A 5,196-nucleotide genomic window follows, 5' to 3' on the forward strand; every position below is an offset into this window, starting at 1 on the left:
AACATCCTTTGTCGTCCGGCGGTGCGGCATCATGAAAGGTGCCTGGGTTTAGAATCACACTGGTCAAGGTTTCAGTCTCTTCATTCAGCAGCCGCGACTCTTGGCTCCTGAATCACCCGGAGCTGGAGTTCCCAACTTTCCCCTCTCTGCCTGCTCGTCTTCGGGGGTACTGCAGTCCCAGAGGTGCGGTGCTGTCCTGCTGAGGTCCTCGTCTTGGTTCATCTCCCTCTCTCCGTAGTCTCTTATGCCCCTTGGAAAGCCATGACCTTTGAAGTTTGACCAGGAGGAGCTGGCACTCCTCTTCCGCCTCATTGTCATTCTGGACCTCGAGGGCCTCCACTGAGGGATGGTTGAGGACATGTCGTCAGGGGGCAGATCACCTGGGTTTGCATGGGTCCCACCACCTCTGCGCTGTGTGACCTTGAACAAGGTAGTTGACCTTCCTGTGCTGCAGTTTCCACAGGGGTAAAATAGAGAAAATGGCACATAGCATATAGTCCGTCCGTATAGGGCTGTCGTAAGGATTAAACGAGTTCAGATCTACAGAGCTCATCGTGTGCCTAGAACACTGGCGTCGAGTGAGTGCCCAAAAGCGAGCGTTCTTATCATCTGTAAAAAGTGGACGATTATGTCTCCTTCCTAAGAGGTGATGGGGATTGAGTTAGATAAGCATCATCAAGTCACCTCCACCGTTTTGGCCCACAGCGAATCCCCCCTCCTACCCACCCCCGCCTCTTTTTACTCTCTCTCTGTCTGCATTAGTTTTGTACATGTGTCGAGAGGAGGGAGAGCTAGTGGTCTCCAGAAAAGGCACTGATAATTTGCATAGTCTGGTGTTTCTGTCGCCATTTATTGACTCTTTTAGTTTCCTCCCAAACCCCACATCCTTTTTAATTTACTGTAATTAAATGAATGTACATTGAATGGTGCCGATAATTAGTCTGATGGCTGTAGACTTCAAAGACTTAGCCTGCTCCTTCCCCTCCTGGCCAAAGGAAATTTCAAAAGTAGTGTTTCCCTCAAAGGCGTGTTACTTAGACAGCCAGTCAATTAAAAGGCAATTACCTGATGCTCATCAGTTCACACGATAAAATAAATCATTCCTGAAAGACTTTATTTCTCACCTGGGGTCTTAGCAATATACCTGTTGTAGGACCTCACTGATGCCACACTAATTGTGCATGATCCTGAAGTTTTAAGGGCTAATTTGGCTGACAAAGAGGGTAGGGCAGTAAAGTGCAATATTTTTAGGTGAAATAGATACTTTGTGCAGCTAAAATACTTCAAGGAACCAGTTGTCCTTTGGAATACTGTTTTCATTTTTTAAACATTTATTTATCTTTGAGAGAGAGAGCGAGAGCACGAGCAGGGGAGGGGCAGAGAGAGGGACAGAGGATCCGAAGCAGGCTCCCTGCCGTCAGTGCAGGGCCCAACACAGGACTTGAACTCACACACCATGAGATCATGACCTGAGCCACCCAGGCGCCCCAGAATTCCATTGCCTCAACTTTACCCACGAACCTTTCAGCGTACTTTGGAAATTGATTTTACGAATTAGGATGGCGTTCTGTTGCCACAGGAAATAAATACTTCAGCGTTATTCTAATTTTATGAGATTTTACTACACATACTAAACTATAATTTGCATATGAATTCCATTGCGGACTCTCTTCTGGCATGTAATGGTCACTTTTGGCGTGTTCTACCGTTGTCAATTATATTTTATGTTTTAGGTGCCCTGGGATGTCAGAAACAGCAAAAGTAAGATGCTGTATACTTGCTAAATCAAGCTCAGAATTAGAGTGCTGCGTTGCAGAGTCCAGTCAAATAGTTTCCAATATATAAAAGTAACTATATGGCCTTGATATGTATACATTTATGGTTTAATAGCGACTTGCCATTCTCTTCGCAAAAGCTTCCCTATTTCACTTTGAAGAATGAGATACGTTTATTTCGTGGATGTGTTACAGGTCACCCGAGCACATAAAGCTATGATGTAAATTTTTTTTTTTTTTAATTTAGCGTTCTGACACTCTAATTAAGGAGGCTCTAAAGTATACCATTTTTGTTGTTGTGACCTAAGTATTTATATATTTATGTGTATTTTCCATTCTAAGAGGATTTTCAGAACCTCTTGGCTGTTTGCTACTTTTCACACGACTATTGCCGTATCTGCAGACTTCAATTTGTGCTTTAAGTATTGTTCAGAGTATGCGGACTAGATGCTCTCTCTATTTATATTCTAAATGTTCTTTTCATTATAGAGTTGAAATCAAAGTAAAGCGTACTAGGCACATATCAAAACTGATGATGTGTGCTATTTTGATTTTTGAATGTGTTTTTGATATCCTTGAAAAATCACAGGGGTAGCAGGAAGATTGTTTTAATTAATGAATTGAACGGCAGCAAATGCTGAATCAGGTTTATTGATGTAATTATCACTGAAATAGAAAAATTGAGTGTTAGAGCCATAGAACCTTAGTGGGTTTGCCATTCTGTGGGTATTCAAGTGTTTGAAGAACAACTAACTGGGGGTTTTCTTGGTGCTACTTAAAGAATATTCTTCCCAAGTCATAATAATTCTGTTTATCAACATTATACACACATGCAAGTATAAACGTGAAGACCTTATACATTATTTACTGAGTAGTGTGAACAATGGTTTTACTACATTGAAGTTTTTTTATATTTATCAGTGGATTTGAGATAATTTTCCATAATGAATAGACTATACAGAAACTAAAGGCAGAATCTTTTTTTTTAAAGTTTATTTATTTATTTTGAGAGAGAGACATGAGAGGGGCAGAGAGAGAGGGAGAGAGAGAGAATCCCAAGCAGGCTTCCCACTGTCAGCACAGAGCCTGCCCCAGGGCCTGAACCCATGAACTGTGAGATCATGACCTGAGCCAAAACCAAGAGTCAGGCATTTAACCCACCGAGCCACCCAGGGGCTCCTAAATGCAAAATCACTTTAAAATGCATATTGAAATTCCTACAAATGCATATAAATTTGAGAAAAGGGCAATTAAAAATGTCTTATGAGTAGTACCTTGACTTTACGTATCATTTCACAGACAGTGCACTTGGGTGGCTCAGTCGGTTTTGGCTCAGGTCCTGAGTCTGATCTCATGGTTCGTGGGTTTGAGCCCCACATCAGGCTCTGTGTTGATGGCACGGAGCCTGCTTTGGATTCTGTCTCCCTCTCTGTCTCTCTCTGCCCCTTCCCTGCTCTCTCTCTCTCTCTCTCTCTCTTAAATAAATAAACATTAAATATTGTCACACAGAAACTGAAAAGTGAACACAGTTTAGATGTGACTTTTTGAACTGATTTCTTACTTACTATATCAACTACATCTTCCCTCAATGAACAGTAAATGCTGGGTACTGTACCAGGTGCTGGAAAAACAAAAAGGAGTAAGAAGTCATCCCCAGCTTCTAGAGACTCATAGGCTGAGTGGGCCCACGGGCTTGGATTTTAATGTGGTAAATGGTATTAGCACACGATATGCAAAGTCAGTGTCAGCACAGAGAAGATTGTTGCCAACAGAGATTGAGGGTGGGAGAGAAGAGGGAGGAAGAAGGAGGTGGCTTTGGAATCAGGCTCGAAGATGTATAGAAATTCAAGATGTAGGTAGAGCAGCAAAGGAGAAGGGATAAAATCTGTGGGGACTCTTCTGAGAGCCATGGGCTGTTTGGTACCTGGAACACAGGATGTGGGGAGGCGAGTGATGATTTGCGGCGGTACAAGCTGCCCCAAACCCTATTTGCAAACGGCCACACGGCCATGTTAAGACATCTGTCCTTTTTCCTGAAGGTGATGGAGAGGCTCTGAAGGATTTTCGTGCAGAGTAATATTACAGTCCTATTTACAGTCTACAGAGCACTCTGAAAGCAGTCCCAAAAGTCGACTGTCTTCCCCACAGGGAGTAAGATCTGTAGGGGCTCGGCTCTGTTCACCATCCCATCTCTGTACTCACCTTGCCCAGTGCCTGAGCCTGGAGGTACAGTGTTTGCTGAGCAAAGACGCAGTGGGTTTGTAGGTCGAACTTGAAAGCAAATGGGCCAGTCAGGTAGTATTATAATTATCAGAGTGAGAAGATACACAAGTTTAAACCAAGAACTAGGCAGGAGAGGAAGACTGATTGAAATAGCATCAAGAGTTGAAGATTTATTCATCGTGCTGGGATTAGGGACGTTTAAAAAGACCCTGTAATGTGGAAGAACAGTACGATCCCAGCAATGGTATAATTCAGGTTGGAGGTTAAAGTATATTGTTTGTGGTAGAGTTAGTAAGTCAGACATGAACGGGTTGTATTTAAGGTGTCTGGGGACACCAAAGTTCAATAATCTATTAAGCAGTTATACATAGAGTAAGAAAATTCAAGTAGATTTTGTTTAAAAACATTTACCTTCTAATCTATATCATTGCAGTGAAAGCCATGTGGCAGAATTAAAAGTGTCCCCAAAAGCAAACCTTGAGTCAAGAGGAGAACGGAAGGTTAAGTCCTGAGTTCACCAATATGTAACATAAAGGCTTAAAGGGAGTACCCATGAAAGAAACAAAGGAGGACCCTCCACAGAGATAAAGAGAAAATCAACAATCTGTTCACAGGAGACAAGAGAGAGCGGGGATGGGAAGCGAGAGAGAGAGGGTCTAAACTTCCAAAAGTCTAGTGAGTCAAGTGCAGAGACTGCACTTTGGACTGCACACGAGGTTATTCATTTCTGTGTAGGGGGCATGGTGGTCAAATTGCAGTGGGAGGGCATAAGAACAGAAACCTAAAAATATGGCACCAGCAAGTGTTGATCATTCTTTCCAAAGACAGAAGGGAGGTAGGCTGGCAACCCCTGAGATACACAGAGGCAGAGGTATTTTTATGTCGGAGGACATTTCAGCCTCTTTATAAGGAAAAGGAAGGAGCCATCCAGTAACGAGAAGGGGAACAGAGAGATTAGGGAACATTGATAATTTGGCCTCTGAGGGATGTAGAGTAAAGGGATCTTGGAAATACAAATTTATGTCACTGCGAATCTCTCAAAGCGTTTTATCGTTTAAGGTACTCTTCATCTTAAAACTGTGTGTGCATGATAAGTTTTGGGTTTGTTATAGAAAAGTACACTTAAAAAAGGTAAACTTCGATCTGTATTGATTAGAATCATGCAAATGGCAAGTTGGTGTAGTATAAGTTGATGATA

Source organism: Lynx canadensis, chromosome B1, assembly GCF_007474595.2.
Source record: "Lynx canadensis isolate LIC74 chromosome B1, mLynCan4.pri.v2, whole genome shotgun sequence".
Taxonomy (NCBI): domain Eukaryota; kingdom Metazoa; phylum Chordata; class Mammalia; order Carnivora; family Felidae; genus Lynx; species Lynx canadensis.